The sequence below is a fragment of the Myotis daubentonii genome, chromosome 10 (assembly GCF_963259705.1).
Source record: "Myotis daubentonii chromosome 10, mMyoDau2.1, whole genome shotgun sequence".
NCBI lineage: Eukaryota > Metazoa > Chordata > Mammalia > Chiroptera > Vespertilionidae > Myotis > Myotis daubentonii.
The window spans coordinates 74,787,501-74,814,583 of NC_081849.1; the positions used below are offsets into that span (position 1 = coordinate 74,787,501).

At 39.0% G+C, this 27,083-nt stretch overlaps 1 protein-coding gene and 1 pseudogene across 32 annotated transcripts in view; one reads left to right on the top strand and one right to left on the bottom strand.

Annotated features, from left to right (window-relative positions):
• The window catches only part of NRCAM (neuronal cell adhesion molecule), a 246,870-nt gene that overhangs the window by 168,709 nt on the left and 51,078 nt on the right, over nt 1–27,083 (bottom strand). For all 32 annotated transcript variants that reach the window (XM_059712821.1, XM_059655684.1, XM_059655682.1 and 29 more), the window contains exon 2: nt 25,623–25,779. The gene's annotated coding sequence lies outside the window, so the exon portion shown is untranslated. The remainder of the gene's footprint in view (nt 1–25,622; nt 25,780–27,083) is intronic.
• LOC132243154 (histone deacetylase 1-like) lies at nt 3,206–5,110 on the top strand (annotated as a pseudogene).

Sequence of the window (27,083 nt, forward strand, 5' to 3'; positions counted from 1 at the left end):
GAAATATGTGTATAACACAGGTTATTATATGTGCTATATACTTCCTTGCTCTGTTAGGCCTAGAAGCAAGGACACCCTACTAGCAATGAGCACACCTCTTGACCACAGCTTGGTTTCTAATGTCATTTTCTAATAAAAGGGACCAGTACTCCTTGGAAAATGGCTGATGCTAGGACTGGGGAAGGAAATATATAAGATGAGCCTGGAGGACCCAGTGGTGCCAGAAAGTAAGGAAGTGGTTATAAAAAGCCACCATGATAGACCCATCTCAAAGGGACACAGGAACCAAATATAAGAGCTCCCAATAGCCCAAACTGGAATAAGATAAAGTATTATTAGATTATAACTCAAAGTGTGAAATAAATATCACATACCAATATAAATAAATAATTGAAAAATTTTTTAAATGAATAGAAAGAGACAAATCTCTTTGCAGAAGGATTCCAATTAATTTATGAAGGTGCTCCACTCTCGAGGAGATGGAGCCTATCTCCCTACTTCTTAAAGATGAGCTGCTCATAGTGGCTATTAGACTATAGAAAGAGTGACTTTATAATAGAGAAACCGGACAAACACTACCACATCAGGTGCTCAAGGTCAACATCAACATATTAGACATGTTGATAGTATGTACCCTTGATATATTATGAAAATCATACTATAGCACTGTGATCTTCCACCCAAAAAACCGTAACTCCAGTCTAATCATGGGAAAAACATCCAAAATATTCCAGAAGAATGGCATTTTTGCATTTAATAAAATTTCTGACCAGTACTCCTCAAAACTGTTAAAACCATTAAAAACAAGAGAAGTTTAAGAAACTGTCACAGTAAAGAGGAGCCTAAAGAGATATGACGACTACATGTGGTGTAATATCCGAGATGAGATCCTGGAACAGAAAGGCAACATCAGGTAAAAATCCAAAAAAATCTAAATAAGTATAAAGTTAATAATAGTGCATCAATATTGGCTCATTAATTGTACCTTGAGTACCATACTTATGTGAGATGTTAATAATAGGGAAACTGGTTGTGGTGTTTAAGGGAATTCTCTGCAAAATCTGAGCAATTTTTCTGTAAATCTAAAACTGTTTAAATGAATAAAAACTTTTTAAGTGGGCAAAGGATTTGAATAGACATTTTCCCAAAAACTTTACACAAATGGCAGTGAGCACATGAAAAGATGCTCAACATCATTACTCATTAGGGAAATGCAAATCAAAATCGCAGTGAGATAGCACTTCACATCTACTTAGGATGGCTGTAATAAAAAAGACAGGCAATAACAAGTATTGATGAGGAAAGTGGACATTAGAATCATCATACATTGCTGGTTGAACTGTAAAATAATGAGGCCACTTTGATATAGAGTTTGGCTGTTCTTCAAAATGTTAAACATAAAATAACCATGTGATCCAGAAATTCCCCTCCTAGGTAAAGACCAAGAGAATTAAAAATACATAGCCACACAAAAACCTGCCCACAGATGTTCAGAGGAACATTATTCAAATCATAGCTAAAATGTGAAACCAACCCAAATATCCATCAACCAATGAATGAATAAACATTAGGTGGTGACCCACACAATGGCATATTATTTAGTCATGTAGTTAATACATGTTACAACATGAATGAGTCTTGAAAACATTATGCTAAGTGAAAGAAGCCAGTCCCTGGCTCACCCTGAGCTAAAAGCAGTAACTATGTACCTCGGTGCTTATGGTGCTGGAGGGTGTAATCCTGGGGTGGGGAACGGCTGGCCCGCGGGCCATATAAAGCCCATGAAGTCATTTGGTCTGGCCTTGCCAAGCATTAGGAGTGAGCGAATTAACTGTTTGACCAAATAGAGCAGGCTAATTTTTAAGTTCATAATTTTGTATGGCCCTTGAATGATGTTATAAATATCCAAATGGCCCTTAACAGAAAAGAGGTTCCCCACCCCTGGAATCTGTGAAGAGACCCTACACATACTGCCCTTGTGACTGCCTAAATACTTACCATCTGACATATATTATTTTATGTAATCCTCATAATCAAGTCAAGAAGCAGGTATTATTAACTATATTTTAAAGATTTAAAGATTATTTTCATTTTAAAGAACTGTGGCAAACGTCAGATTTAAAATTAGGTTGACTCATTCAACGGCCAACTCTAGACCATTACATTTCCAGGTACCTCAACCTCTCAAATGTTAGATTTTTCAGCACTGTCCTACTTATCTCATAGCGTTGTCTTTAGGATCAAATTGGATAATATAAAAATGCTTTTTAGCTTATGAATTATTAATTTCTTCTTCTTTTTTTGTACTCAGACAAATACATATTCAGAATGAAAATCAAACAGCTAAATCATACAAATAGCATCTTCTCAGTTATAGAAATGAAAGGCCTGAATACTGAAGCTGTGGATAAAAGAGTGCTACAAAAATTATAATCATTTCAAATTTAAATATCTCATTTTCCCAATTCAGAGATGATTTAATTTTCTTTCGTGAAAACATACATTCTTTGGTTATTTGTGGGGTGTTTTTTGGGGGGGAGGGGATAAAATTGTGCTTTTCATTGTTGGATGTTTAAATAATGTACAAAGATTTTAAGCATATACATATCAGATTCAGGATTTTGTCTAATTTCCTGGTTACTAAAAGAATAGACAGAGTTATATTTTAGACAGTTTACATATAAGTTTTATAACCCTGCCTTTAAGTCACTGATGTAAATGTGTTGCAAAATCACATATTCTTAATATCTGCTTATTTTTAAAAGTTATATATGGAATACATATGCTTTCTAAACCAAGTTTTGCCAGTGCCACACTCAGATAATCTGAATTTAAATCTTAGCTCTACCTTCTCGGTCAAGTTACTTATTAAAGTTACTTATTACTCTCCAAATTTTAGTTTCCTAAAACTAAATAGCTGGATTTAACTAAACAGTTACAGAGCTGGAATTCAAACCAAGACCTGTCTGACTCCATTCATTGGATCACACCAAACTAAACCATAAAGATCCTTTGTTGTCTTAGCATGAAGCCTGGGAGATCACTAAGTAAACCTTCGTCAAGAGGCTAAAGATTTCACTATTCGAGAGATCAAAATGCGTTATCTTCCATAGCATTTTTATACTGGGAAGAACTGTATCCAAAGATAAATAAGAAGGAACTGTTGAGACCGACAGACGGGCCGGAGCGACAGCAGGTGCGCAAGATGGCGCAGACTCAGGGCACCTGGAGGAAAAGTCTGTTACTACTACAACGGCGGGGATGTTGGAAGTTACTATTATGGACAAGGCCACCCAATGAAACCTCACTGAATCTGCATGACTCACAATTTGCTACTTAACTATGGTCTCTACCAAAAATGGAAATCTATCGTCCTCACAAATTCAATGCTGAGGCGATGACCAAGTATCACAGCGATGATTGCATAAAATTCTTGTGCTCCATCCGCCCAGATAACATGTCTGAATACAGCAAGCAGATGCAGAGATTCAACATTGGTGAAGACTGTCCGGTATTTGATGGCCTGTTTGAGTTCTGTCAGCTATCTACTGGTGGCTCTGTGGAAAGTGCTGTGAAACTTAATAAGCAGCAGACGGACATTGCTGTGAATTGGGCTGGGGGCCTGCACCATGCAAAGAAGTCTGAGGCATCTGGCTTCTGTTATGTCAACGATATCGTCTTGGCCATCCTGGAACTGCTAAAGTATCACCAGAGGGTGCTGTATATTGACATTGATATTCACCATGGCGATGGCGTGGAAGAGGCCTTCTATACCATAGACCGGGTCATGACTGTGTCCTTTCATAAATATGGAAAGTACTTCCCAGGAACTGCGGATCTACAGGATATTGGGGCTGGCAAAGGCAAGTATTATGCTGTTAACTACCCGCTTCGAGATGGGGTTGATGACGAGTCCTATGAGGCCATTTTCAAGCCGGTCATATCCAAAGTGATGGAGATGTTTCAACCCAGTGCAGTCGTCTTACAGGGTGGCTCTGACTCCCTGTCTGGGGCTCGGTTAGGTTGCTTCAATCTGGCCATCAAAGGCACGCCAAGTGTGTGGAGTTTGTGAAGAGCTTTGACCTGCCTAAGCTCATGCTGGGAGGAGGTGGCTACACCATTCGTAATGTTGCCCGATGCTGGGCATATGAAACAGCTGTCACCCTGGACACAGAGATTCCTAATGAGCGTCCATACAACGACTACTTTGAATACTTTGGGCCAGATTTCAAACTTCACATCAGTCCTTCAAATATGACTAAGCAGAACACAAATGAGTACCTGGAGAAGATCAAACAGCGGCTGCCTGAGAACCTGAGAATGCTGCCCCATGCACCTGGGGTCCAAATGCAGGCGATTCCTGAGGATGCCATTCCAGAGGAGAGTGGTGATGAGGATGAGAAAGACCCTGACAAGCGCATTTCTATCTGTCCCTCTGACAAACAAATTGCCAGTGAGGAAAAGTTCTCCGACTCTGATGAGGAGAGAGAAGGTGATCTCAAGAACTCTTCCAACTTCAAAAAAGCCAAGAGGGTCAAAACTGAGGATGAAAAAGAGAAAGACCCAGAAGAGAAGAAAGAAGTCACAGAAGAGGAGAAAACCAAGGAGGACAAGCAAGAAGCCAAAGGGGTTAAAGAGGAGGTCAAATTGGCCTGAGCAGTCCTCTCCAGTTCTGGCTTCTTGCAAAGTGCCCCACCTTTCTCCTGTAACTCCTCAGATTTTATATTTTCTATTTCTGTGTATTTATATAAAAATATATTAAATATAAATATCCCCAGGGCCTAGACAGGAACCAGGCCATGAGCCCAGGGCACACGTGCTGGGCACGCTCTTATAATAGCTGCCCTGCCCTCCTTCCCCAGTTCTTAATTTTGAACCATAAAGGGTGTCAGTTCTGGGTGCAAGGGATTCTATTCTCTTAAAGATCCATAGAACAAAATTCCGAAATGCCAAATTCCTGCCTAGTGGCTTTGGAAAGATGCCTATATTGAGCATTCTAGGAATGGCTGGGTCTTCAGGAACCCCCTGTTCTTTACAGGCGCCTTAAGGTAGTAACATCAGCTACATCTAGATTGGTTCTGTTATACCTTCCCACTGGCCCCAAGTGAGTTAAGAAACCCACACTCTCTGACCTCTCACCCCTCTTGCTCCCCCATTCTGCAGGTGAGAATTGGTAGTTTCCTTTTTGAGATGCTATTTTTGGCGAGTGTGTATGTGTGTGTGTGTGTATGTGTGTGTGTGTGTGTGGGTATGTGAGAATCTTTGTAATAAAATGGTACATTTCTATTAAAAAAAAAAGGAACTGTTGAAATGATTTTGGTGACAGGTATCATACACCTAATCTCAAATGTTAGAATAAAATTTACTCAATTCTAAGGCAGAACTACTTTAACTAAATGGGAATAGGAGTGAACGTGGCTGCCTCAACCAATGATGGGCATGGAAGTCACACAGACTGTGACAGTGAAGATGTCTGTAAAAAAAAGGTGCCTACTTGACTAGAATAAACCACTGTAAACACTATATCCATAAAGCAATTGTCTTGAAATACTATTCTGTTAAAATTCCAGGTTCATCTTTTTTTACACATAATATTGGATAATTGTATTAGATAGAAATTATATATATAGCATTTTCATTTTGAATTTATTCCCGATTTAAACTTTAAAAAGCTATTTGACTTATCGTGTGGCATCTTACAAAACATGGTTTTTAAGACTGATTAATTCCAAAATTAAAAACTGAGGTTCTATTTATAGGGTTCCTATAGCATGACTAAGGTGTATTTTGTTTTGTTTTTCAAATGAATCCATTGTTTGCTCAGTAATATAATTATCTATACTGAAAGCCTATCTATATCTAGGCTTTGGCAATTTGCTGGAATTTTTCATATTTAATGTTTTTGCAAAGCATGATCTTGTTTCTAAAATCAACTTTCTTTTCTTATATATCTAAAGGAAATTCTTAACAAAGAACTGTGTGAAAGATCACATTTTTTAAGTAAAAATATTTTGAGTAGTTAAAAAAAGTGATCATACAAATATGAGGTGTCTCATAAATATCCATTTATGAAAATGGTTGGGAAATAAGAAAATTCAGTTAAAAATATTTTTTCTCTAAAAGTTACCATATAAACCACACATTGCTTATCTATCAGTGTCAAGCAATTATATAGAAAAGACCCAAGCATTAACGTATTGTACAGTTCAATTTTTTTTTCATGCTTTGAGAAGTAGTCCAGTATCTTATCATGCCTCAGTATCACTACTGTGCCCTTTCATCATCACTGAATATAGTGTGAGGATGAAAATGCACTAATTATTTGAGCTTTGAGGTTGACTCTCTCAGATAGAGGGGGCTGGACAGGGCTGTTATTTTTATCACGCTCCTCACAGGCTTTGATGCGCTGCCTAGATCCCACTGTGGTATATTTAGCACCAGCTCTTCCTGCAGCAGCCTCGGCCACATGGAATCGCGCTTTCACACCCGCTCACTTCTGCTGAATATATAATCTAAACATGGTTTCTGAAAGACTAATTTCTATGCATAGCAATAAGGGGGGAACATTTTTTAATTTACCAAATGAAGTTTAAGTCTTGTCAAAAGCCATCTGACTTGCTAAGTACACACACACACACACACACACACACACACACACTCTCAATATTTCTGAAATAATTTTAAAGTATCCATTGAAAAAGAGAAAAAAACCATTAAGGGAATAGATGAACCGCATATATTTTAAATGTCCTTCTCCAGATCACACATATGTGTATGTTTGGTTTGCAACAACAGTAGCCCCGTAAATGTAACCAGACACATATTTCACTCCGATGTTGCTATGGAACCCTTTCCTAACTGAAAATTAAATTTCTCCGTCTGTTTGCCTGACTCTGTATCACTGCGGTGCGGAGGGCCAGCTGACCTAACAAACATGCTGCTGACCAGATTCCTCAAACCAGAAACAAAACAAACACGAAGCAAAGCAAATACCATAAGAAACCATATAATTCTGAAAGATTCACTCTCCAGAAGTGTTGATAAAGCTGGTGGAACTTTAGGGGTACACTCTCACACAGGCAACCTATGATACAAACCTCTCAACAGTACACATTGAAGATGACCTGTTTAGGACAGTACAAAATTGGAATTGATTCAATAAATCTATTGAATTGTCCTGTGATCAACTAAAAAGGGGGCATTTAACAATTTGGTCCTGATTTGCATTGTACTTTAAATATTTTTTATTGTTGACAGTAGTACAGATATCTCCCATTTTCTCCCCCTTTACCCACCTCCTGCCAGGCCCTACTCACCCCCCTCACAGGTCTTCACTACCCTGTTGCCCATGTCTATGGGTTATACATATACGTTATTTGGTTTATAATTCTTCTTGTCCCCCCAACCCCACATCGAGGTATGTCATTCCGTTCCCATGCCTCCATGCCTTGTGCGTTGTACTTTAAAAGTACCCAAAACATAAACCATATTAAAAATACTAAATGGATTCCATATATTTCCCCCTTTGTGAAGCCAAATTAAAGATTCTTCAATAAAACAGAAGATTGTCATGCAGACAATTAATATAATTTTAACTTTATTTTAACTGTTTAACTTATACATTTATAATGTAATTCATGTTAACATGTTACAGAATTTTCAAAGGCTATAAGCATATTCCAATTAATTCTAATTACATAAGTAATTTTATACACATAGGCTTATAATTACTAGGCTATATACTGATCTGCCCACAAGCATAACTTTTTGAGACTAATTTATAATTATTTTATTTTCCCATCACCATTTATCCCCTCTATGCCCTCTTCTACCTCCACCACCCCTCCACCACCACCATCACCACCGTTCTTGACTATTTACATTAGTACATTTATCAAAATATAGAATCAATTAATAATGATATTTTCTTGAAATTTTAAAAGTATTTATGAAGTATAGTCTACTGAAAAGACTTTGAAAGCATTTTCCTTAAAAATATAAACAAAAATTGTAATTGATTTAATGAAATTTTTTTCTGAAGAAATGTCAACAGATGTTATTAGCTCATTATGTTTCTCCTCTTCAAATATTTTTTGTTCCCAAGTAGTTTCCTAGTTATTTATTCATATGATGCTTACAGAATTTGTGTGTGTGTTTTCCCCAAATTTTGGGTAATTTTACTTAGGGACAAGTTTTTCTCCCCCTAGTAGACTAAGAATTCCTGAGAGCAAAACATTATTGTGCCCTACCTAAAATGTTTGTTGAATGAATTATCCATCTTTGAATTCTCCCACATTAATTAACCTATTTTCTTATCATAAAATATGTTGCTGATTAGCTTTAACATGTAAACTCAAACTAAATTTTCCCTTTGCATCCCTAATGCTTTAGGTGTTTAGGAAACAAACAAAAAATTTAAAGGATATATAATGTTTCCAAGTGTTGAAGCTGACCTTTAGCATAATTTGGAGAAAATGCTATCTGATAAGCAAAATATCAATCTTAACTGGTAATTTTATTGTAATAAAAACTAAGATTTTTTTTTAGGTTTATTAATAGACTAAGCAAAAAACAAAAACAGAAACTCATAGATACAAACAACATTACCAGAGGGAAAGGGGCTTGGGGAGAGGTAGAAGAGGTTAAAGGAGAAATAAATGGTGATGAAAGGAGACATGACTTTGGATGGTGAACACACAATACAATAAACAGATGATGTATTATAAAATTGTACACTTGAAACCTATATAATTGTGTTAACCAATGTCACCCCAATAAACTAACAAAAATTTTAAAAGTAAAGAAAAAATTTTTTAAATAATAAACTGGGCCTTACCAAAAAAAAAAAAAAAAGTCATCCCAGCTGTCTGAGAATATTGAGAAACAGTCTGGTGGGACTTCTGATTTATTTTATAGACTTGGTGAAGGATTCAATCATATTTCTCTATATTTTTCTAAAATCAGAAAAAGTGCCCCAAAGATATAATTATTTTCTAAAATCCAAAAGTGCCCCAAAAATATGATATAATTGATGCAAATAATTACTGGAAGGAATTAAATATAGTGCTGAAATCTTGGGAAAGATCCAACCTTGAACCAATGTCTTCCAAAGTTCCTAGTTAAAGCGGTCCTAGACAATCTGGGCTTGGAGTACATTATTTTGTACTGGGAGGGCCTTTTTCCATCTCACTTGCTACATCAAGTGTCTCAGAGCCCTCAGAAATAAAATCAGAGAGTAAGGCAACAGATATGTTTTCATGTATGGTATACAGGTTCCCACTGCTCTCCAGTCCCACTGTAAAATTATCATATTCAAAGATCATTGACATGAATAGCAAAAATATATATTTTGATGAGTATGATTAAGCAAATATTGAGAAGGAAATGTTGTCAAAACTTTCTGGGACAATACATTAGTAATCATTATGTCACTTCTACACACATTAATAAAACCATAACTTGTTCAGATAACTAAATATTTCATTCACTATTTTCTTGTAATATCTCTATTTCCTTGATATTACAATAAATAGCTCTTTCTATATGCCACAAAGTAGCAGTGAAAGTAGGATGGATAAAACTCCAACATTTGCTATATCTATTTCTGTAACACATCTCCCACATTATATATACATGTTAAAGCCTCAAGACTGTGGTTAATTTTAAATCTAGTCAAGATGGCAGTCCACCCACATTTCCAGGCTTAAAATATAACATCTTTCATAACTACTTCACACCATATAAAATCCATACATGCTTTCAATCATGCTAATGATATTTTTCAAACCACCTTCTGCTTATATCAGCCTCCAACGTTTGCTTGGTATTTATGCACTGATGTTATCCACCGGAATTAGATTTCCTTCTTAAAAAACTGAGAAATCTGTCACAGACTATAGACTAAACAAAATAGAATTTCCTACTGCCTCCTATAAAGACAAATTTTTTTTGTTCAGATTAAAATTACAACTAAGGATAATTCAGATCTACTTCTTTTTGCAGACACTCTGAGGTCGTAAGCAAACAAGTTTAAGATGAGAATCAATTTTACCTAGTAGATGTTAGACACTGAATCTATTGGTCATAAAAATGCCTTCGTGGAATAGTTGGGGTACAAAGGTAATGAAGAAAGGGAAAATTTGAGCTAAAATTTATTTCCTTGGGTACGTCTTGAGAAAGTGGGAAGAGGAACTTTGCTGTTTTAATTCTTGGCTCCTGGGTGGTAAAATTTGAAGCAAGAGCCCCACGTAGGCCTTGGGCCTAAATCATGCGCGCTGGTCCAATTTACTAGGACCTTCTGCATTAGTTTATCATCACAAGCCCAGCTTTTCACACTAGAGTAGGACTTTTTTCTGTTTGTTTCTGGAGCTGAGACAGCCCTTGGGAATCTCACAGGATGCCAAGGCTATATTCAAGCATTCCTGAGTGCCAGACATAACCATCTAATAGCATTCCATCCCCTACTCTGACCAAGGAAACAATATTTTTGCTCTTCTGCAAAGTGATAAATGTGACCAGCAGGCAAAACGGCCACATGACCATCCGGAAAGCAACACGGGGTGCCGGGGCACAGAGGGCACGCTAATGCACACAGGTGTCCCAGGGAAGTGATATATTCCCTTCGTTGGTTCAAGAAAACTTGATGCTATAAAAGCATTCTCCAAAGTTTAGGGTAAGTGAACATATTTTTGTAAATGATTAATAACTACTCACTGAACATCTCTGATGTAAGGTGCTACAAAGGCCACTATGGATATACAGATGAATAGGACACCACCCACTTGTTCAGGAGTTTATGAAGCCAGAGGAAGAGCTCCATGAATATGCTACACGGATGAGATGGAGAAAGTGCTCTGACAGAAGCCATGTGCTTTAGACAGGCTGGGGAAAGAACGGCTCGTTCTAAATGCAAAACGACAACAACAACAAAGGCTTTTAGGGCCAAGAAAACCACCATATAAACAAAAGCATTTAAAAGTCACAGTTTCAATACAACAAGCAGTCTCCCTCTTTAAGGAACTTGTTAATGAATTTTCTGGTAAAACATAAAAAATCTTCTTCGAGAAGAGGCCCAAAGACATTGGTGTGAACAGAGCGCTCCGTGCTGTGCTCCGGGACCTGCTCCGAGGACAGGGGAGCTGCTGCCACCTCTTCCTTTCAACTGAAGACCCAACTCTACCATGAGGTGCAGCTGCTCTTCCCACAATGGGCTGATAAGGTGAAAGTGACAAGCAAAAATCAGTTGTTGTACCAGAAAATCCAGCACTAGGCACCCAAAGGAGCCATTGTGTGCGTAACTGCCTTATCCATAGGCATTGCAGGTTGCCCAGATAATAACAGGAGGGCAGGACTTGTGAACCATGAAGCTTACTACTGGGATGGAAGTGGGAGGCCACATGCATTTGGACTTGGGTTAACTGAATGATAACTTTCTATGTTACTGCAGGACTGGGGGATGTTTAATGATGTTACATGGGATGGGTCATGGCAATCACATTTATTCTTAATGGAAATCACACTTAAGATCACATATTAAGATAGTGATATATGCCCTAGCCAGTTTGGCTCAGTGGATAGAGCGTCAGCCTGCGGACTGAAGGGTCTCGGGTTCGATTCCGGCCAAGGGCACATGCCTGGGTTGCGGGCTCGATCCCCAGTTGGGGGCGTGCAAGAGGCAGCCAATCAATGATTCTCTCTCATCATTGATGTTTCTATCTTTCTCTCCCTCTTCCTTCCTCTCTGAAATCAATAAAGGAATATATATTTTAAAAAAATAATAGTGATACACACACACACACACACACACACACACACACACACTATTGGCATTGTAAAAAAGTCACCTTGAAGAAATCTCACAAACATAATGTTAAGTAAAAATTAGTATGACAGTAATTATATGAAGTTCAAAATGTGTAAAGAGAAACAATAATTTAGGGTAATGCTTACCTCTGGGAGAAAAGGGGAAGGGCTGTGATCAAGGAATAAAACACCACCAAAATGATATTAGATTTCCTATGTTGGTTATGCTTGTTTTTATTCTCCTCACCTTACATATGCTATACTAATTTTTTAAAATAATAATAGCTAACAGTTTATTATTTAATTCTAATAATCCTATGAATGATATAAGTACTATTTTATCCCCATTCTATATATGGGAAAACTGAGGCATAGGACTGTAAGTAACTTTATAAAGGTTCCAAGCCTAGCAAGCGATAGAGCCAAGACCAGAACCTAGGCAGTGTGTTTCCATAGTAAATGGTCCTGAACACTGACTTATTTTCCCTCTTTTGTATATATTATGTAATCCTCCATAATGAAGCTAAAAAGAAAGAACTGAAAAGGAAAAAAATGGTTGGATTAAAGTCCCAAGGATTAACACCATTTAAAATGCTTTGCAACAAACATTGTGCATCCATACATGTGGGTGAATGTAACAAGAAATATGCATCAAACATTAAGAATCATTTTACCTGTTCTTTTATTTTCTTCACATTTTATAAATTATCTGTAAAGACTATGTATTACTTTTATACTCAGGGGACAAAAATCAACGGTATTTAAAAATACCCCTGCCCTTGGCTTTTTTTTTAAAAAAAACCACATACCCTAAGTCACATGGTAAATTACATAGGAAGACTAATTACAACTTTCCTGGCAGGTAATAGACAACTATGAGTGTTACTGAGTTTAAAAAAAAAAAAAAAAAGGCCTTCATTTTATATCCAGAGACAAATAGTGTTTCAAATTTTGGCAAAAATTTTTAAGAGGCTGGTAAAGAGTTGCTTCAGACTTGCCTCCGCATGCACCTCTGTGACTTTGCGACAATCCCCCACCTACCCAGGCAGAAAGGTGCCTGCGTGGGGGGGAGGGGGCGGTGTGGGGAGCCCTCTGTCCACAGCTGCCAGGCTGAAAACGGAAAGACACGGAATTTTATGCACAAATCAAGAAAAAAGACTCACAATTCAAAGAGATTAGCTGCCTGACTAGCAAGTTTAGAAAAGCAGTCCTTAAGTGGGAGTGCGAGTTCCCTGCTGTCATTCAGGAAAGCAGGGGAGGTCTGCAAAGGGGGTGCATGGCAACTGCTAATTGTGTGGTGCTGAGCCAGGGAGTCACTTAAGAGTTGCGTCTGCTGAGTTTTCCGGAGGAGGGGAAAGGAACGCATTTCTGCAGAGCAGAGCTTTCTTGATGGTGGGAAAAAACTCCGTCCAGGCAGATCATGGCAGAGGCTGGTAGTATTCCCCAGTAAAGACAACACTAACTTAAAGGGCAGCCCAAAGGAACACTGGGTCAATCCCCCGGCTAAGAGCTAGCTCCCAGCCTCAGGCTGAAGCGAGGGCAGGAACGGCAGGCTCTATTCCAAGTAGCCCAGGTCTATTAATGTTTTTCCTTAACAAGTTAATCTACTAAAATAAAAAGCACACAGACTCTCTAAAGGTAATCACTCCAACCTTAGCCACTGTGAACTTCCACCGAACGACCAGAAAAGCACTGTGGAAGACTCGCTTTCAACAACTTCTGACTCCTGGCTCCTTCACGGACTAGCTTGGTGAACTGGAGCAAACCGCTAACTTTTCCTAAGCTTCGGCTGCCAGCTTATAAGATGGATATAATTTCACCTGCCTCACAGTGCCCTTGTGAAGATATGGTGGGACAGGGGGTGTACTGCCTAGCTCAGTGCCGCTGCAGATGCTCTGGAAATATTCCTTGCATTTATTCACTAATCCATTTGCTCACCCACTGTGTCACAGCCCCCTACCGCCACCACCCCGCCCCCTCCCCCCCCCCCCCCCCACACACAGCCTTGCTTTTCAGAATGATGTAGCCTAGGAAAAGTCTTCAAAAGTCATTCCTGTCTAGCTCATGACCTCCAAAATCAAGATTAACAACTCAAATGTATTTAAATGAGAACTGGGAGTTATTTTTCACTTTAGATTTCATTTAAAAATGACAAATTACAAAATAGTAGCTGGAAAGTGAACCTGCTATGAATATTTACAAAGTCTGCCAATCAGAAATAAAGACAAAAGCTGCCTTTTCTTGTCACGTTGAAATGAAAACAAACAAGACACGGAGGAGGGAGCAGGAGAGCCGATATAAAGCTTCATTACATGGGGGAAGACAAGGAGTTAGCGAGATCTGAGATAATATACGGCTGGAACTGGGTGATACACAACCCCTAAGAATTCTAATGAGCACAGCCCCCAGGAACTTTAATGGAGTTCTTGCACTTCTAAGGGCAATCATTTGGCTCATGGTAATAGATCTAACTCTTGGCTTGCTAGCCAAGGAATATTAAAAATTTTAAATAAAAATTAAAAACAAGAGATTAACAAATGTTTCTCCCTAATGAAGTATGGTCTCATACTTCATCACCTTCATCGGCCAAACCATTGTGTCTTCCTTGGTCCAATAACCTGGTGAAATATAATGAATAAAGACTGAAGTTTCTTATTTTATGTTGGATATGTGTGCTTGGTTTTTCCCTCTGAGTTTCACTGAAGTGGTTTCCCATCTGTGGTTTAAAAGCAGGTTGATAAATAGGAAAAAAATGTTGAAGGGCACACCTGGGCTGAGGGCTTTTACTTCCACAGAGTTTGAAATTTTAAAAGTGGACTAAACTTTTAAAAACCAGAAAGTAACGTCAAAAATCTACCAGATCTGCTGGAGACCGCCTTAAAGGGAGGAAAGATTTGACAGAGAAATTGTGATGGCAGCGATAGGAACAAAAATAAAACCTTTTCATGTTTGTACCTCAGAGGTTTACACTTTCCGTACATTACAGAACCTCTCCAAATGTACGGAACGTATAAATCCCTGGGCGTCTTGTTAAAACGCAGACTCTGCTTAAGCAGGTCTCGGGTGGAGCCTGAGCTTCTGCATTTTTAACCAGCGCCCGGCTGACGCCTATGCGGCTGGACTATAGACCACACTTTTAGAAATATGGGTGTAGAACACAAAATAGAAGCCAGAAGATTTGAGTTTTAGGGCCCCCTGTTGAATTAACCCATTAGGATTTGCGGCGTGTCCCTCAGTTCAGTTTTCCTATTTGACAGATACTCTCTTGCCCTAGTGACCTCCTGGGTCACTGTGAAGCTAAAATTAAACAACATGCAAAAGTGCTTTGTGTCGTGCAAAGAACAAAGAACAGGAGTATTATCACGGTTATTAAAAAGAAAATCATAAAGGATAAAATGACCTGCTGACAGACCCAAAGTGAAAGGCAGCATTAGGCTTAAAACCTGTATCGCCCGATTTTAAGCAAGTACTCTGAGCTTCCATGTGTTGCTACTTAAGGTAACATAAGGACCAGATCACCATGTTGCTGAAATTTATTTCCAAAATACATTCACCTTCCTGTCTCAATGCATATATTACTTTGAAATTTTACATTTGGGGTTGATTGGAGCACTTTTATTTCCCTAGGTGGGTGGCGGTCACTGTTACTGCTGTAGTGCTCCCTGATGCTCCCAGGGGGCGATAGTAACACTCTGTGCACAGTCTACACAACACTACTGTCAACAGGGTAAAATGCAATGTGGACTAGTATAGATAACCCAAACACATGAAAGAATTCAGAGGTAGATCAATATGAAATAGAATAATCAAGAAAGCTTTTTGGAGGAGGACAATGGGTTTTGAGGTGTGCAGAAGAGGAAGAGAATGACTTAGGTAGCTGAGTACACGGTCAAGAACAACGCTGAGCAAAACCAGAGAGGGAGCTCAGTTGAATGAGCGGTTTATGATAACACACCCAGTGTCAGGCTTTGTAATCAATAACCAGATCAAGATAATCTTGTGTTAGAACACTGAGGCCACCTCAACCCATGAGGTAAGCAGGGAGGCCTGGAATACCAAGGGAAGGACTGCATATGCTTTTCCTTGTGACATATAGAGCCATTTTGAAGAGTTTTAGCGTGGCTGTAACAGAAGAAATGAAATTAGGTTTTTAATGGGATGTACCAGGGAGAATATTGAAAACATGGGTATTAGTAAGGATACCTTTAAAACTCATTTTTCTAGCAATGGATCCAGTAAAGTGAGATCCTGAAATCCTAAACAAAACCTGTCTATCTAAAAAAAATATATATATATATATATATTATTATTTTTTAATTAAAGCAGAGCTCCTCTGGGTCATTGTGTGATGGGGCTCCCAGACTGAACCCGTCTCAGAGGTTGAGCCCTGTTGGGCTCCTTCCAAAGAAGCTACTGTAGTGTGATGAGTGTCTAAGATAGCACGCTGGAACTAGAAACGCAAAGGAAACCTGTCTAGAGACACAGTCTTACGAGAGAAGAACAGATCATTTGGTGGCTGTGACTAAACCAGAGCCAGGCATTTTGGCTTCCAGTCCAGCGCTCTCTCACCTACATTCTGTCTCCAGGCCTGTTACTGCTTGACAAGACTTGCCAAGGAGAAAATGCAAAACCCAACATACTTATTAGTCATTTAGAAAGTAATTTAGAAACTTCTTAGTGCCTTTCTCTTATCTTCTGACACTGAGATCTTCAAAGAGCATTTAGTGTAAAAACCTAGCCCTAAATCCATTCTTTAATCTTATCTCTGAGCATTGAATTGATTGAAAAAGATGTTCTACTCAAAGTTCCAGATTTCTTGCCGTTGTTCCAAAGTCCTTCATTAGTATTTTAACAATGTCTCAAGAGAATTTACAAATAAATGGCCCATGCTGGTAGACGTTAATTTATTTTTATAAAGAGATGACATATAATGAGATTGAAAACTGTGTTAATGTCTATCAGATTATAAAATGTACAGACAGACACCTCTCCAGTGAAACAGACTTGTTTCATTATCAGAAAACCACATACAAGGTACATATGGACATTTTCAAATATACTCTAAGAAATTTAGTTATAAAGAAAACAAATGTGGATAAATAGCTTTTTTTCCATTTGAAAAATAGAATATATGTGTTTGAGTGTCTTGGAAACATCATTTCTGAAACCTGGGATCACAGAATCAAGAGTTCCAAGTTCTCCATAAATTCTCTGGGAAGCATCTCAGTGATTCAGAACTTAATACTGTCTTTTCCTTTTCTCAAGATTTTTAAAAGTATATTCTACAAGCTCTTTCCTTTGTTTTACTGTCCAAGAGCAAAGAAATTCCCTTGATGTAAACCCAAATATCTTCCTCCTTTAACGTATGCCCATTTTCTCTTGTTCTGGCCTTTGTGAACAGGGACAAAACATGTCCAATAACCTCCCCTCACCCGCCAACAAAAGACTTCCACTCAAACATAGATGGCAAATCGATTAACTATTACTCATAGGACTTATTTTCATCTCTTTAACTACTTTAGGTTTCTTATGAAACCATGCCCAATTTCTCCACATACTTTATCAAAGGGGACTCACAAATTAGAAAAATTATTTAAATTTGCAGATGATACATCTTTTATTAACCTCCATACTCTACTAAAAAATGTTGTAATACAAATGACATTGAAATGCATTATGCACTGTAACCCGCTGATCAGAACTACTGCACTATCTATAGGTTATTTGTAGGTAATTAATGATAATTATAATTAAAGGTATAATTAAATGAGTGCTCATTTGTGCCAGATACTGAATACCTTGCTATTAAATCCTGACAACAACTCTAAGAGATGGGTAGTGTTATCCCTATTTTTCCCTGGGCTAGATTTCTAGAGATCTAAATTATGATTTCAGAGCAAGTACCGTATCAGTGCTATAAAGATGCACAGTCACAGACGCATGCATGCATACATGGCATGGTCCATGTCTGGTGATTGCTGCAGGTCAGGTTTCTGAAAGGGTTAAAGAGAATAAAATGGGGCAGAGAAAACTTATTTTGCTTAGCAGTATTTTGCAGAAAGCTTGCAGCCTTGAACACCGCATAGCCTAGATAACAACTAGACATCTGGCACAGGGAGGAGCCAATGACGGACCAGACCCTTACGTCAGCAGAACGGCTTGCAGCCAGCAAGGATTAACAAAAGTCTGCCTCCCCCTTCAGTCTCGGCTGACTCCTTTTTGCTGGACTCAGCCCACCTGCACCCAGGTGCCTGAAATAAAAATCTTTTCATACATTATGGCCTCATGTCATAGGTGCGCGACCCCGGCCCACTCTGAACCTTTCGATTTCCAGATGAGGATTTGCATGCAGGAATTTCACTGGTGAAGGCTCTTGGGTTCAACGTGTATGGAAGAGTGAACAAAGCCAGGCAAGGCACTTGGAGAAGCTGGGCTGTGGTGCAGGCACAACAAAAGTCCCAGCCAATCCTACAGGTCCTACAAAGTTGTCTTGCATTGGGGTAAGGGCCTTTGTGTTCCCAAAGAGACCAGTCATTGAATGTACACTGCTGCTCTGGGGCAGGTGGTATAACTTTGAGTAAGGCAACTCTTAAGCTGAAGGCTGGGGCAGTCTCCAAAGGAAGGGTCCCAGCTATGAGCTCTCAGCTGCCAACATTCCCAGAAGCTGGAGAAAGCGTGTCGTAGACCTCAAGGGGGCAAGGGATCTGGGTGGGATTTCACAGCCCAACTATGGTGACTCTATTCTGACTCCCAACTTAGCGTATGTTCTGTGTACGTATTTATGGGTTTGCAAGTTACAGAAATCACATAGCGTTAATGCCAAAGAAATAAGATTGAGGGGGGGGGAGAGCTATAAATACTGCTTTGATTTATTATGTGTAGGAAATGAAGACTATCTATCTCGCCTTTCAGACTCTCTCCGTTCACCTCATTTCTCTTGTTACCTGTTTCTGTCCCTTTTCTGTGTCACGTCCTCTGTGTGATACAACACACACTAATATGATGACTCTAAACAAAACATGACAACTTTGATAGCAAAGAGGGGAAACACATGCCAAAACCGGTTTGGCTCAGTGGATAGAGCGTCGGCCTGCGGACTGAAGGGTCCCGGGTTCGATTCCGGTCAGGGGCATGTACCTGGGTTGCAGGCACATCCCCAGTGGGGGATGTGCAGGAGGCAGCTGATCGATGTTTCTCTCATCATCGATGTTTCTGGCTCTCTATCTCTCTCTCTTCCTCTCTGTAGGAAATCAATAAAATATTTTTTTTTAAAAAAAGAGGGGAAACACAAGAGAATAATTTGAAATATTAACAGATAATTATTACCCAAGTGGATATGGCCATTTTTGAATAGTTCTGCCAATGATACTATATATGTCCTCAAAATGAAAGATATTATGAAGAATGAATAAACCCTATTAGTAGTTCTGCACCCTCAATAATTTGTTTTTTTCCTCAATCCTTCCTCATAGATTTTATTTTTTAAACCATGTTAAAAAGGCAATTGCTTCAGGTTGGTTCTTGCCTACAAAGACAACAACAACAACAACAACAAAAAACCCACAACAGCACAAATATTTATACTATTGATCATGAAAAGAGGAAGTTCTTTTTCATTTTCCATTTTATAACAAGAACATTAAAAATGTTTTTTAAGCTTAAAATAAAAATTATTTATTATTGACCGCTATCATTTTTTTTATCCTCACCCAAGAATATGTTTTACTGATTGTAAAGAGAGGGGAAGGATGAGAGAGAAGAAAGAGAGAGAGATCCATTGCCTCCTGTACTCTACCCCACTGGGGATTGAACCCCCAACCTAGGTATGTGCCCTGACAGGGAATCAATCCAGCAACCTTTTGATACACGTGATGATGATCTGAGCAACTGAGCCACACCAGTCAGGGTTTGATAGTTATCTATTTATTCATTATTTAGAATCTTTTAAAAGGCTAGAAAGGCAACGACTAGCAGGAATAGTTTATTTGGGTATGAATTTAAAATAGATCCCCAGGGGATAACGAATCCAGCTTATATAATGGGAAAATGTGAAGAGTCATTAATTCATATTATGCTGCCTTGCTATTCTATTAACAAATGCAAAAATAAATTCTCTGGTCACCATTCTCATTTTAACATGAGCAGCAAGATATTAGTGTAGAAGCTAGAGTTCAAAAAGTTAATAATAAACCTGAATCAAGAATAATTTCGAAGCTACTCAAACAACAAAAGGCAGTGGAGAGTGAAAATTCAAATGTAGCAGGACATTATCTGATTAGAAATCCATTGTCATTGTCCTCCACCAAAAAAGGCCCACAAATTGCTGATGTAGTCTCTGACCTCTATAATACGACTGCATTTGTATCAAAAGTTGGTGGCTCAGCATTTCCTCTCCCCTTTCTTTTTTAAAATCCCGCACGACCGAAAGGCATAGGGTAACACATTTCACTGTAAAATATGATTTGAGCCTGTTGGAAGACTGCCCATTCAAAAGTGTCACCCTGGCAACTCACCTATGGCTTCTACTTCCTGCTAGAAGTTTCCCAGGAACAACCCTCCTTCAGCAGAATTCTGTGCTTTAACCACAGAGTGGGAAGGAGGGCAGTCTTTGAAGTGGCAACTCCAAAGCCAACATAAACTCTACCCGTTGTTTTGTTGCATAATGGTACTTTTAACACTCACTCTGGAATGAGCACCCACCCAATACTGGTGCATTCTGTACTTTGGCCACAGTGCAGACGGTTCAGAAGAAGACCCTACCACTAAACAGCAGTGAAAGTGAAAGCTGTTTACCAGCCCTGATACTGTGCTCACTGTCTTCATACCTGTCCATCCCTGTGCATGTCCTCATTCTGCCCACATAGCCAGAGGGCAAACATGCCAGACAGTGTCACACATAGCTCTCAGCCCTTACCAAGGGAAGGGGGTATCACTGCTTCCACTGCCAGGTCCAAAATCACAAGCTGCCAAGACTCTCATGTTTTGGGAAATCATATTAGTATGTATCTCTCACACAGAGAGTATGAGTGAGACAGGAAAAGAGGCCCAGAGACAGAGACAGAAGAGGCAGAAAAAGAGCCCCACTCCCAACCCCCCCACCCCCAAAGAAAAGAAGAAAAAGAAAGAGACCAAATCAGGGAGACATATTTCTCGTGTCTTGCACAGAAAGGAGAGGAAACTCCTTTTGCTACAGGCAGCTTTCGGGATGAGTGAATCATGTTTTGTACACGCACCCCGACAATTTCCAGCCCACTGGTTTCACAGCAATGACTGACCATTCTGTGAATTTCAGAGAACAATTCATTGTCCTTGAGACCACCTACAACTTGCATGCATGTGACATCATTCTAAGTTACACCAACTCAGCATTTCCATAAAATTTCTGTACATAAAAGTCATAGGGTATTGTAATGTATTTGAGCAAGTCAGAAATATCTTGTGCTTAAAAGTGTTAGTTTTATAATAATTGATGAGTGTCTTTTTTTTATGTGTGAAAGTTATCTTTTATCTAAAGGGGGTTAAAACTGAAAAAAAAAAATAGGATGTTTCACAAAACTAGATTGTGCAGGCAGACCAGTACTTGCATTGTTAGTGACTGTGCCTAACCTTTGTTACTGAAAGTACCTACTGGGGGAGAACGTGGCGTGAAAATGGATGTTGAGATGATTGTCCTTCTTCAACTAAATTTTAAACACAAATGGTTTTGATTCTCTCCCAATCCTTCATTTTTGTAGTGGAACCAGTACAGATAAGTAAAAGATGCCAAAAAGAAAATACCTGTTAAAAAGTTTAAACAAATAAAACCTTAATCAGAGCCAAAATTATTAATGCAAAATCTGTTGAATGCAGAGTGACTAGCCAACGCAAACGCCATCAGTATGAACTGATTTCCTTAATTAAATTTCCTATTTTAAGACATACAGATAACTTCACAGTTCAATAAAGATTTGGAATAAGAGAAAAAAAATGATGAAGTGAGCCCTAGCGGGTTCATGTAGTGGTTAGAGCATCCGCCTGTGGACTGAAGGGTTGAGGGTTCAATTCCGGTCAAGAGCAGGTTCCTTGGTTACAGACTTGATCACTGGCCAGGAGTGATGTGTGATCACCAATTGATGTGTTTCTCTCACATCGATGTTTCTCTCTCTGTCTCTCCCCCTCCCTTCCACTCCCTCTAAAAATCAATGGAAAAAATATCCTTGAGTGAGAATTAACAAAACAAAACAAAAGAAGGTGAAGTGATAAGGGCAGAATGAGTTTCAACAGACCAGGGCTCTGGCTACAGCTGCTAGTATTAAATAAGTTGATTAAATTAATTAATTCACATTAATTCTCTTGTGTATAAAAATGAAAGTGATAAATTAGCTGATCTTTAAAATTTCTGAAAAGACGGTAGGTAGTGAAGTGGACTCCAGAAAGGGAGCATTTTCTAATTTTCCAAAAGGTCTTATAGAAAAAAGTAAGGTAAGGTCATGTTAACCTAGTAAGATTCACTCAAAATAGTACTATTGTAAGTATTATTTGAATTTAAAATTTTCGCCCATGACATGCCCTCCCAGAAGGCTCTGAGTAATGTATTTCAGAAGTCTAACTTGGGTGGACTTGCTTTCAAACAGTACAGCCTTTGTTACAACAGGCCCCTCAATGACATTCTGGGCTGATGCTTGGAAGACCCACAGCGTGTGGGGGGGAACCCTGGCACGACCCCACTGACAGATGCAAGAAGGATCCCACTGAGTCTCCCTTATGCAATGTTCAAATCCTGGACAGAGCAATGCAAGTGCGGAATCGACGAGGAACCGTGACTTATACAGAAAAAGAACAGCATCTTGAAAGACAAAGCACCTTTTTAAAATAATTTTTGTAACTACTGTGAATTAAAATAGAAAATGGACCAGCTTATAGCGCTTCTAAATTTTAGGGTTTGCACTGTTTTGTAAAACTGGTTTCAATGTACTTTTACCAAACTAGAAAAAGTTACCACGAAAGTCCCTAGGGAAAATCGTAACTTTTATTATGCCAAGAAAATAATACCAACAAGTACAGATATAAATGAAATAATAGGTAACAGCAACATGAAACAGAAATTAAGAATGTAGTGAGATGTTTTTTAATACTGAATAATATTGAAGGCTTAGGCACAAAATCAAATTTATATTTTAAAAAATGATTTTTAACTATTGTATGTAACTCTCAAATCAATGTTTTTAGCCCTAGACCCTCCCTAAAAATCACACTTGCAACTGCCTGATGGACATTTCTATGTCAATGTCACATATTTACCTCAAAGTTTTCTTCTCCCCAAAGATAAGTTCTCTTTTCTCCTAAATTCCCTTTATGGCAGCAGTTCTCAACCTGTGGGTCGCGACCTCTTTGGGGGTCGAACGACCCTTTCACAGGGGTCGCCTAAGACCATCGGAAAACACATATATAATTACATATTGTTTTTGTGATTAATCACTATGCTTTAATTATGTTCTATTGTAACAATGAAAATACATTCTGCACAACAGATATTTACATTACGATTCATAACAGTAGCAAAATTACAGTTATGAAGTAGCAACGAAAATAATTTTATGGTTGGGGGTCACCACAACATGAGGAACTGTATTAAAGGGTCGTGGCATTAGGAAGGTTGAGAACCACTGCTTTATGGCATCATCGTGCTCTCAATCACTCAAGTCAGAGACCTGAGAATCCCAAGTCCTAACATTTTCTGACTTCCAGTGCCCCAACTATCACCAAACCCAGCACATTCTAGCTCTTTCACATTTCTCTCTTTCTCTGTTCCTCACTGTTTCTACCCTAATTCTAGCCCTCCCATCTTTTCCCCCAAATCATTACAAAACAAATCTTCCTCCCTTCAATCTTACTCACCCCCAGCTGCTCTTTCTCTACTCTACTCCCTCTCCAAGTTAACACACCTAACATGCTAATGATTGCCAGCTTAAAACTCCTCAGTGCTTACACACACACACACACACACACACACACACACACACACACACACACCTAGAACAACTTATTATTTCCACATATGGGTTTCACACCCCTATCCCACTGCTCCTGTCTGCAATACCCTCCTCCCTGCTCTTTAGCTGGCTCACTCCTATTTACCTCTCAGGGGCCATTTCAGGGTCACCTTGTCCAGGCAGACTGCTTGACACACACAAACCTCTGACAGCAGGCTGTGTTTGATGCCTTTTTCATTCCTTAATGCACTCTCAGTATACTTTTATCATATTAGAGTTGAGCATATTGATTTATTTGCCTGTCTCTTGAAATTTGACAGATATTCCTGAAAGGTAAGTGCTTATCACCTTTGCTTCTTGAAATCCTAGCAAAGTTTATTGAATCAAATTAAAAATGAATCAAACTATGGAAGGAAATAGATGGGAGAATCTGTAGAGAGTTATAAATGTTTAGAAATAGTCATTGTTTTCCTTACTTATGCAAATATAATTTCATGGCTTTGCAAAGTGCTTTCATATAATTTATATTGTTTGATCCTTGAAACAATCCTTAGAAGGCAGGGTAAGGTAGATATGAAGGCTCATACAGTAGCTCCCCCACCTCTCATGGTTTTGCTTCCCACAGTTTCAGTTACCCAGGGTCAGTCATGGTCCAAAAATATTAACTAAAATAATTCCAGAACTAGACCACTGATAAGTTTTAAATCTCACGCCATCCCCATCCATCTCTCTGGGCACGTGAATCATCCCTTTGCCCAGCATGTCCATGCCCGCTAGTCATTTGGTCTTCTTCTTGGTTATCAGATCGACTATCATGGTAACTCAGTGCTTGTGTTCCAGTAACCCCCCCTTTTTTCTTTTAAGAATAGTTTATTGATTTTTAGAGAGCAAGGCAGGGAGAGGGAGAGAGAAAACACCAATGGGCTGCCTCCTGCATGCTCCCTATAGGGGATGGAGCCTGCTACCCAGGCATGTGCCCTTGACAGGGAATCGAATCAACAACCTCCCTGGGCACAGGACAAGGCCCAACCAACTGAGCCATACAGGTCAGAGCCAGTAACCCTTATTTTACTTAATAATGACCCCGCCGAAACCGGTTTGGCTCAGTGGATAGAGCATCGGCCTGCAGACTGAAAGGTCCCAGGTTCGATAACGGTCAAGGGCATGTACCTTGGTTGCGGGTACATCCCCAGTAGGAGATGTGCAGGAGGCAGCTGATCGATGTTTCTCTCTCATCGATGTTTCTAACTCTCTATCTCTCTCCCTTCCTCTCTGTAAAAAATCAATAAAATATATTTTTTTAAAAAATAATGACCCCAATGTGCAAGAGTGGTGATGCTGGCAATTCGGATATGCCAAAAAGAAGTCATAAAGCACTTCCATTAAGTTCGTATGTATAGGAAAAAACATAGTAAGTATGGGGTTTGGTACTATCTGCTGTTTCAGAGATCTGCTGGGAGTCTTGGAATATTTCTCCTATGGATAAGGGGGCACTACTACACATAAGACATTTCTCTGAGAAGGAAATGTTATTTATTTTTTTAAAAGTAGGGGTGTGTGAGAGAGAGAGAGAGAGAGAGAGAGAGAGAGAGAGAGAGAGAGAGAGAGAAGTCTTCTTAGGTCAGAACTGCAATGTCAAATAAAGTAAATTCCTGTTTGGTCAAAATAGCCAATTGATTTTCTTTATAACTTCTAAAACAGTCTCCTAAAAAAGAAAAACTCAATTCTGGATAGAGAATTTTCAACACCCTAATCCTCTATCCACTCTTTTTATAAGAGGTATATTTCAGAATACAGAACAACTCATTTAGATTTCTAAATACAAAACGAGAACTGACGGGCCCTCACCTTTGGAAGATCTGCTGGGCCAAGGGTTTCCTGAACGTTTCCCTGATTTTTGAAGCTGTCTTTTTCTCAGGATGATGCCAACAGCTGAGGGCAGCTTTGGTGAAAGTCTTCAGCAAACAAGGGTGGGGACTGCTGAAGAAGAGTGTCACAAAGACTCCTGAAAAGGAAAAAAAATCAGAACATTGAAAAATTGTTTGGGGTTAGTTTATTCTATTGACCTGAGATTTCATTCTATTATCCTACTGCAATTGACAAGGAGAACTTAATACATATTAAACTCCATGATTAAATTTGAACTAAGGTTTACTGTATTTAAGGACCTCAATGATTACAAAACTTTAAGCAATTTAACGGCGACAGGTAATGAAATAAAGGTAACATAATTCCAATTACATTTTGGTCTGAATGATCCCTAAATAGCAGGAAACACGCTATACACAAATCAAAAAGGAAAAAGAAGCCCTTGACCTTAGTCTACTCTCATACTTCATGGGAATACACCATGCTTTATAATCACATCAACACACAGGCCACGGCTGGGAAGAATCTAATACAGACTTAAAAGAACAAACAATGAAGAACTAAGTATTTGATCAAGGCTGACGATGCCAGAGAGGAACTCAGCAATGCAATTACGTTTTACAGGTGGCTTAGAAGGCAGTGGGGAAAGAGGCATCTGGGAATAAGGGAAACAAGCATGAGGTTAGAGTAGAACTACACAGAGCGAAACCTTAATTAAACAGAAGTGCTTGAGTAGTGTGTTTGTTTAATACCGCCCTTTAATGAAAAAGGGTGAGAGTCACAGAAAGGATTGTTTAGAAAGTCTCTTTGAAACCAGAACTTGGGGTTAGTCTGTGGTGAGAAGAGCAGAAGACAGGAGATCCGGACCTGCCTCCACTGCTCACAGCCTCACCCAGGCTTGCCAAGTGCTTGATGTTGTGGCCACATTCGCACCACAGGGAGAGTTTTCAAAAAATATTGATGGCTTGGCCCCTACACAGGCCAAGTAAATCCTTGGCCAATAAATCAGAATTTCAGGTGGGATGGAGCCCAAGTATAGTTTTTTGTCTTTTTTTTTAAAATAGAGAAAGTCAGAGATGTTCTTTGATCACTCATCTAGTTTCTAACATGCTCTTTTCCACATATTTTGCACCTCATAACTCAAGTTTGTTTTAAAAACAAATTCAATTTAAAGTAATAGTATCCAAAATTTAAAAACCCAGTCCTAGCCAGTTTTTCTCAGTGGTTAGAGCATTGGCCAGTGGACGAAGGGTTGTGGGTTCAATTCCAATCAAGCGCATGTACCTCGGTTGTAGGCTTGACCCCTGGCCCCGGGGCCATGTGCGGGAGGCAATCAATTGATGAGCCTCTCTCACATTGATGTTTCTCTCTTTGTGTGTCTCTCCCTCTCCCTTCCATTGTCTCTAGAAATCAATAGAATCAGGTGAGGATTAAAAACAC